This window comes from Myotis davidii, unplaced genomic scaffold, assembly GCF_000327345.1.
Source record: "Myotis davidii unplaced genomic scaffold, ASM32734v1 scaffold420, whole genome shotgun sequence".
Taxonomy (NCBI): domain Eukaryota; kingdom Metazoa; phylum Chordata; class Mammalia; order Chiroptera; family Vespertilionidae; genus Myotis; species Myotis davidii.
Window position 1 is genome coordinate 1,791,012 of NW_006294421.1, and position 10,128 is coordinate 1,801,139.

Sequence of the window (10,128 nt, forward strand, 5' to 3'; positions counted from 1 at the left end):
TGTTTAAGCTATGAGAGTACAAATAGGCATATGTCAAGGTAGAAATCTGTATCATTATATGTCAACTAAGTAATGCACTTGCAGAAATGGAAACATGACCAAAGAGATTAACAGTTTGCGATCATTCTTTTATTCCTGTGAACTGAAGTGAGTAAATAGAGAGCTATCTTATACAAGACCTAGACCTAAAGCTCTCCCTTGCTGCTCTTCAAAATGGAAGTGAGATTCACCAAAGACCAGAAGATGTAGTGGGCCACGGTCCTGAAGCCTCAGATTCAGAAGAAACTGACACCATTTACTTCAAACAAACAAACACAAAGAAAATCCCAGACTTTAAAATGTTTACACTTTGCTACTTCAATTTTCTCTTCTAAATGACTTTGGTGCACACCAACAAAGGTAAGAAAATGCACCTCTGTGTCCCAGTTTTCCACTTTCTAAACCTGATGGGTGAAAAGATTACTCATTTCCAGTCTTCATCTCTGTCTAGAATATCTGTTCTCACCCACAGCATTCCTCCGTACTCAGGTGTTGTGAGTATAATATCTGATATAAAATGAATCACAAGAAATGTAGAAGAATCAAAGTTGCTTTTTAAGAAAGTAGAGTAGATCACAGTATTAAAATTTCCAATGTAAAGTTGAAAATGGCAATTAGGAGGTTAATGAAAGTTTTTTTTTTATCATGAACTATCTCTTCATGAAAGTATTGTGCACAGAAATACACATATATGCCATGGGAATGGTGGCTCATCTATGACATACATAGGACAGAGAATGATCAAGTTATCAAGGTCTTAAAGTTTTATTTCCAGAGTAGGTAAAATCACCTCTGTGCCACTATATTCAATCAATCATTTTTAACTAGGAGATTGAAATCACATACTCAAATATTGTCGTCACACACCTTAGATAGTGCAAATTCTCAGGCACTGGAAATTACAAGACAGTGATATTGAAAGTCTATAAAAACAAATATACCTACAAATCTAAAAAAAAGAAATAAAAAAAGACAATCCCATTTACCATTGCACCAAAAAAAATTAAGATACCTAGGAATAAACTTAACTAAGGAGATAAAGACCTATACTTGAAAAACTATAGGACACTGAAAAAGAGATAGAGGAAGACATAAACAAATGGAAGAATATACTGTGTTCATGAATTGGTAGAATCAACATCATTAAAATGTCGGTACTACCCCCTATAATAAACTCTTCAAAAATTCATATGGAATAAAAAAAAAAAGAACAACCGAATAGGCACAACAATCTTGAGAAAGAATAACAAAGTTGGAGGAATCACAAGATCAGATACCAAGAAATAGCACAAAAATGCCTGGTCCTGGCACGACAACAGACACATAGAAGAATGCAACAGAACCGAGAACACAGAAATCGACCCAAGCCCTTACGCTCAATATTTGACAACGGAGGAAATAGCATACCATGGAGTCAAGACACTCCCTTCAATAAATGGTGTTGGGAAAGATACATGCATAAAAAGGAACTAGACCACCAACTTATACGATACACAAAAATAGACTAAAAATGGGAAAAGGACTTAACATAAGAGGAGAAACCAGAGCATTTTAGAAGGACCCATAGGCAGCAAAATATCACACATATGTCCCAGGAATATCTTCACAAATACAGCTCTGAGGGCAATGGAAAGTAAGAAAAAGTAAACAGATGGCACTACATCAAAATAAAAAGCTTCTGCAAAGCAAATGAAACCATCAACAAAAACAAGAAAGCCCAGGAGCACATATTTGCCAATGTTGTCTCTGGTAAGGATTTACTCTCCAACATTTACAGGGAACTCATACATCTTCACAAAAAGGGGGTAAACGATCCAATCAAAAAATAAGCAAAAAGACTTAAATAGACACTTTTCGAAAGTGGACCTATAGTGGGCAGAGAGACAGATGGAATCTTGCCTAAAGTCACTAATTATCTGAGAGACGCAAATCAAAACGACAATAAGATATCATCTCACACACGTCAGGATGGCTATCATCAACTAATGGACAAATGACAAGTCCTGGTGAGGAAGTGGACATAAGGAACCCTTGTGCACAACCGATGGTGATGCAGGCTGGTGCTGACACTGTGCAAAATAGTACAGACTTTCAACAAAAAATTATAAATTGAATTGCCATTTCACTCAGTAATCGCACTTCTAGCAACATATCCGAATAAATCAGAAACAAAAATCGTAAAGGACATATGCACCCCTATGTTCACAGCACCACAATTTACCATACCTAAGATTTGGAAATAGCATAAGTGCCCATCCATGAGTGGATTGAAAAACTGTGGTACATCAACAGAATGAAATACTACACTGCTGTAAAAAAGAAGGAACTCTTATCATTTGCAACAGCAAGAACGGACCTGGAAAGCATTATGCTAAGCAAAATAAGCCAGTCGGAGAAAGATAAATATTACATGATATCACTCATTTGTGGGTATAATGAACAACATAAACTGATGAACAAAAATAGAGCCAGAGGAAAAATATATTTTAGAATATAATAGATGTAATCCTATTATTTGCAGATTTTTAATATTTCCTACAACTTTTGTGATATACTATGTTAGTACAATTTTTTGGTAATATTATATTTAAAATACTTTTCCTTGAAATAGTAATGTTTATTGCATGTAACATTATATTTAAAATATTTTTCTTGAAATATTAATGCTTATTGCATATAACATTATTTTATTTAAAATCACTTTTCTTGAAATATTAATATTTATCGCATGTAACATTATTATATTTAAAATTGTTTTTCTTGAAAAAAAATTCTAACATCTTAGAATGCCCCTGGATGTTGTCAGGGAATCATGCTAACTTGATTTTGAGGTGACATCAATGACTGCATTCATGTCATTTTTGAGAGTGAAAGCTTGGGGCTGTGAATTAAGTGTGACTGCCCTTACTACCTTTATGACCCTAGATAAGTTACACAACTTTTCTGTCTCTCAGTTTCCTCATCTGTTAAATGGAGATAATAATAGTACCTGCTCTGTAGGTTATTGTATATATGTACAAATGTGTAAAACACATAGGATGATGCCTAGAAATATACATGTTGACTATTATCATTATGTTGATGATAATGCATTGTTGTACATTTGAAAAAGAGAATGATTGAAAGTTATTTATCCATCCTTAGTCACTGATAAATTAATTTTATTTTAAAATTTACTTCAGAATCATTTTAAAAATTAATCTTGTCTTAAGTTCAAAAGGTGTGTCATCTCCACTTGTAAATCCTAAACGTCATGCCTTAGATAGCTTTGTGTATATACATGAGAGGGTCTGGCAGCTTGCCTTATACATATCAGCTGCTCAATAGGCATTTATTGAATTAATGAATGAAGGTTTAAATAAACCAACCTCAAAGGAAGAAAAGATTGCTACCCCCTCCCACAACACACACATCAACCCTGCCCAATTTATTGGAAGGCACCCAAATCGCTGATGAAACATTTGGCTCCAGTCTTCAAAATAGTACACAAATAGATAAATGGTCTTTTTTTCCCCTATAGCTTTTAATATCCTGTTCTTTATAAATGACTTTCAGACTCATTTTATATTACAGTTATCTACTGAGAATGTATTATACCCTGATAGCTAGGCTTCTTTTCCCTACCTCTAACCCTAGCTTTTTGGTTTGGTGCTGATGTTTTACTTGGAGACATTAATTTAAGTATTCTGCTTGTCAGTGGATGAGTGAATGAATTATTCATTTTATTATGAAACATAAATTTTAAAGAACAGCATTATAACTTCTTTTTATATGCCAAAAATAATAGATCATTCCAGAAGCCATTATGGCACCCATTATCTAACAAAGGGTGCACTTCTAAAATGTGCCAAACTAATATGTTTTAGTATAACTACAACTATGAAACCCTAAAAGAAGCCAGCTCAATTTAGTATCTAAATAAAAATATAAGCTATACCTAAACTTTGGAATTAGGCAATATTGGAATTCTGTTATTACTATTAACATTAACTAGAAAAAAAAGGATTAAGACAAAATCAATATGGCAATCACTGCCTCCTATCTATAAAGATTACCCAAACCTTCCCTTCCCTTATCAAAATGTTATCTTCACGGATATCTGATAGCTATAAACTAAGAAATAGAATTAACATAAAAGGTTCATCTCAACATTAGTTAAAATTTGTTCTAATTAAAGACCCTATTATTGTTTGCACAAATGTATAAAGATGTATAACTAGACTGAACTGCACTCAATATCTATTAATATAAAGCATTCCGTCTAAACTTCCTGATTTTTAGATCACTGTTAGAAATTAATGTTTTAAAGATGTGTCTGCATAGCTGAGCATTTATAATACCTGATATTACCTTTTCCTTATATGCTGTAGCCTCTGCTCAAAATAATGACTAAAACAATTTTTAATATGTTATTATAAATTCCTGTCTACATCTTTTCTTTCCAAACTCATCTCTTTAGTTGTAAGAGCAATGAGGTTTGGCTGACTGGCATCCTGTTAACTCGACAGATAATATGCATATTACTTTCTGGCCCATCTTTATTTTAAAATATTAATAAAAAGGAACATGAAAGATAATCATTAAAGACTAAGAAACAGTCATTACAGAGGAGGAGATAGATTTACTCAATGACAGAGAAGTGAATGAGCCGAGGCAGTTAAGGCTGCTCAGGAGCATGAAGCGCCATACTGATTATTTTAATTTCCTAAACTCTTTAGTGTTCTGAAAGGCTCTTTAAAACTTCATATTCTTTCACATTTGTCTGCTGGTATTATCTTGTCCAAAGCTCTCACTCACCTTCATGATACCCAGAAAGACCGTTACATCAAACTGGCAAGATTTAATCAGAGTTTATTGCTTTCGATAAAAACACTGCCACATTTTTTAATCTTTTTATTAAATTTACAAGCTTGGGTATCCACATTAGGGATCAAAAGGTTTCCTCTGCTGGAATGCAGTGTCATACTTCGCATACAATTCCTTTGATTTGGTGTAGAGAAACAAGACTTTTTCTTCTTGAAGTTGGGCCCAAAACATTTCCTTGAGATTATATTCAGGGATGATAATCTCTTTAACAAAAAAAAAAAAATGGTGAATTTAAACATCTGGTTCTTGCACATGGATATATTATAAAAGCAATGTAATCACTCTAGGTTCCTGGAGTGCAGCAATAATGCTGCTGATTCAGAAGTCAGATGTTAGGAAAATCTGAGCACCTATGTATACACAGACACACAATAACAGTGAGGACAAGGTCCCATGTTAGTTTCATTTTAGATCTCAAAGAAAAGTGCTAGATGTACCTTCTATAAGGAAACTACATTTTCCTTTGTAATGACTATCCATTGCCACTTCTGAGATTAGATAGTCATATGTTTTGATTTGGAAACTCATGGATTCCAACACAACTGGGAGTATTCATGGCTGTCCACCAGCACCATGGTAGGCACTGATGAGGAGAAAGCAAGTTATGAATCCCATTAAAATCACACTTAGTAAATATTACCAAATTTTTTCTTAACTACAAGGAAATTATGAGTTTGTAAAAGGTAATTGCTGTTTTGATGTATCATCTCAATAACTATTCGTTGAGCCCAATAGATTACAGGCACATCCCATATATTAGCCAAATAACATGAACATATATATATATACAAATATACATACATACATATTTTATTTATACATATATAAAAGAAAACAAGAACAGACAACTGCCTGAAACCACAGATAATTAGCTTGTGGTAAAGTAGGATTCAAATAGGTTTCTCCTTTGCTTCTAATAAATCAAATATTAGTTCATACTGAGAGAACATTCCAAGTGTGTTAAACAGTGCAGTATGTACAATTCACTAGTGTCTTGTCTTACTTACAAAATTTTGTATAAAATGCCGATACTTTTTTTATAATAAGGTATTATATAGAGAGAATTTCAAAATGCTAGCTTTAAGTGCCTCAAAAATGTCATATATTTTAATTTTTATGTTTTTATTGATTTGAGAGAGAGAGAGAGAGAAGTATCACTAATGTGAGAGAGAAACATTAATCAGTTGCCTCCCATACACACCCAGATGGGGGATTGAACCCACAACCTGGGTATGTGCTTGACCCAGATTGAACCCATGACATTTCAATGTACAGGATGACACTCCAACCAACTCAGCCACACTGGCCAGGGTTGTCATATATTTTAGAATTTAATTATAACATAGTCTCAATCTGAAAACAACATAACTAGATAAGCTATTTTTACATCATAAATACAAATACACAAAGAAATATAGCTCACATATTTTATAAGCATCTACATGTGCATAATACCATATTGCACTATCATATAAAGTATAAGAATATTTTTGGTATTTTAATTATTTTTGTTTTATTATAATTCCTTCTAGAAAGGCAGATTTTTATTACACATACAAAATCTTATTTTCAAATGATAGCTGTTCTTCAACATAATAGTCTTAGAGGGCTCTTTATGTATCTTCTTTTTTGTTGTTTTGTTAATCCTGACCTGAGGATATTTTTTCCATGGCTTTTCAGAGAAAGAATGGAAGTGAGGGAGGGATTGAGGGGGGGAGAGAGGAAGAGAGAGAGAGAGAGAGAGAGAGAGAGAGATCGATGTGAGAGAGACACATCGATTGGTTGCTTCCTGCATGTGCCCCAACGAGGGTGGGGAGCAAACCCACAACCCAGATAGGGGCCCTTTACCGGGAATTGAATCTGAGACCCTTCTGTGTGTGGGTCAATGCTCTAACCACTGGGCACATCAGCCAGCGTCTTGTATACTCTTACATACCAAATGATTTCTGAAGCTCCTCTTCAAAAATTACTGATCTTCAGAGCCAGTTAACCACAGAACCACCCTCCTGACTTAACAATTATAACTGCGTTGGGACAACATTAACCTTATCCCCAAAATGATATTATCCTGTTTATTCAATAGGCCTGGATTTTAAATATGTTTGGCCGATTTCAAGAAGTAAACCTATCCTCCACAAATGAAAATGTTCTACCAATCAGAATATACAAAAGAATGTGTGGTAATCAAATTAGAAAGGAAATTAAAAACTGTACTTGAAAAAGATCAAGGAGAATACTGTCCCATTGAGAAACCACACTAAGAGCTTCTTAAGTGGCCTGACATGAATGCTATAGGAAACCAAACAAAGAAGTACTGCCAGTATAACCTCTGCTTCTTTACCTGCCTAAGTATCAAACAACACTAGGAAGCATTTTCTTAAAAGGGAATAGATAAATACCACATCTCCTTCACATAAATGGGCAGCTATTATGCAGCTCCAGCTATAGTTAGAAAACATAGGCCCCTATTGGCAGAACTTTCCATTTTCAAGAGAAGCCAGATATACAATTTTAATATAAATCTCAACATTTTTAGTGTTGGTAACTAATCTAAATTTTTTAGACACTGTAGAGGACTTTGGCCTCTGGTTAGGACTTGGAAATTCACAAAATACCCTTGTTCCTACTCTAACAACTAGAACAAGAAGGCTAATCTATAAATCATAGGTTTTTCTTAACACACAAACACATACACACACACACACACACACACACACACACACACACACACGGAGTGGAGTTGAGAGCATCAAGGAACCTAAATGAGGTGATATATCCTTACTAGGACAAAAGAGATGCATGGCTATTTTCATCCCTGACAAAGTAGCAGGAAAAGGAAGTATGTGCCATAGACAACAATAAGAAAAAAAACCAATGAACTTTTCATAACTCTTAATAGCTGTATCTAGGTTGGGATTATGAATTAAACTTCCAAGGAGCTCCAGTCACAGAACAAGTCTTCACCCCTCCCAGCAGCTGTCTTCAGAAAGTGCATGCAAGCAGCAACGGAAGGCTAGGGGTGAAGCAGAAGTAAGAGAGATCCTCTGAGGCATGCAGACCTTTCCCAAGTGCAAGGGGACAAACCACTGGGACTAGGGCAGGAGAGGGATGCTAAGAAAAGTCCTTTCAAGGCCTTACTCCTTCATGGGCGCTTGCAAGCAGATCTCCAAAAGTGAGGTCAGACTAACTGGATTAAGAGACTTCCCAAAGATACAAGAGCTGGGGAGTGGGACCTGTGGGAAATATTATATGGCTTAACTCCCGTGCATATGGGTTGGAGTCCCAAAAGAAGAAAAGAATGAAAAAAATGTCCCCCAAACTTCTCAAATTTGATTTTTTTAAAGGCAAATTAAGATATGTCCAGATGAACTAATAGACAAACCAAAACACCCATTGTGGATGACAAATAAAATACCTACAGGCCAGTAATGACTACCAGTTTTCAGAACTTTCCTGTAAACCAAATATTGTTCATAATTCGCAGAATAGCGTATTGCCAAACTTTATCACTAATCAGCAAGTAGTCAGTAAACCACTTATCTCAAATTTACTAGTTTCATCTTCAAATATGATTATCCAGAGACAAGGTAGCCTTCGTGTCTGGCGATGAGAAGCAGTTGTAAGAGTATGATTAGATTGAGAGCTCTTTGATGACAGAGTTCTGTTTCTTTTATCTTCAAATCCCCAGTTCCTGGTTCCAAACAAATGTTGACTGGTCAGAAGAATGTACCATATTTTTCTGAGCATTCTAGAGTCGGTATGTTAACAAAATACTGCTTATATTAGCTAGTTCAGTTGCTCTTGCTTCACTCATATTTTTAGTCTTTATAACCTCTATCATACAGAGAGGAAACCACATACCAAGACACAATTACATGTCAATGGAACATGGTGCCATTTCTTATTGATTTAACATCATCATATAAGACCGAGGGTGGATATGCTCTCCTAATGTTTCATCACTTTAGGGAGTTCTAGCAAAACTGTCCTACATTTAGTCTCTAAACAAATTTACCAGGATCATGTCTATTTGCAAAACTAGGGCCAGAAGAATTGAAAATACCACTCATTTTTAACAGGAAAGGATCCAGAATATCCAACAACCAGAAAGGCAAACTCCTAAATACAGGACACTGAGGAGAGCATACTTCATTGAGGGTCTCTTTAAAGCAGCTGCCATCCCATGATATATTCCAAACAAGTAGAGGACAGCCCGGATGCATTGTGGGATGATAAAACTTACCCTGAAGAAGCATAATGGTTAACTGGCAGCACAAATATAGTTGTAAATGCATAAATGAGATAAAAATCTCAGCATTTCCTAAATAGTAGAGCCCACAGGTCAGAATAAGTTTTAATTAATAGAATGCTATAAAGGTGTCTCAGAAACAATTATAAAGTATAAATAAGTTCTAGTTAGTGTAAAAACTTGGTGAAGATAATTTTTTGCCAACGTTGTTGAAAATCTAGCCTAATATTTATAGTGTTCATGGCCATTACATCTGCTCTACCTGATTTAGCAAGAAATATTACAAAAGCTCTAGGAACACTGTTGCAAAGAGGTTCCCATAAATAAGCCCAACCTTAAACATTTCTACACTGACTTTAAAAAACCATGTGAAGATAAACCAATTTACGATGTGATTGTAAATACAATGTTTGTTAATCTTCCTATGAAATGAATCTTCCATAATCCTCAGAGAATATACTACTATAAAAATCAATGTAAAAACCTGTCACCACAAAATTTCCAAAATTCTGAAAGTCCTTCTAAGAGGAAAATGGGGCATACATTTTTATTACATAGAGTGTTTGATAGAGAGCAGATCAAAATAAATAAAACTGAAGACTGTTGACAATAATAGAGGGAGAAGAGAGCATCATTAAAGTAAAAGTTAAAATTACAGAACACATCACACAGCATTACACCTTTTGTGATTACTATAATCTGAAAATGTGAGCGCTACTGATGCTTGAATAAGGCTTCAGAAGAAAAATCATGTCAGGCATCTATAAGTGACATTGGAAAATGACTAGCTAGCACATTTCTATTTGAAGCCCACAGAACTGGCTTGACTGAGAAGGTGTTCTCTGAGCAGTCATTTCTGGGGAGTTGTCCCAGACCTCATTCTAGCGTGAGAATGGGCTGTACTCAGAGGTTTTGTACATGCATTTGAAGGGTAGATATAAGAAGCATTAGTGTCCCAGTCCTGTTCCTCCCTA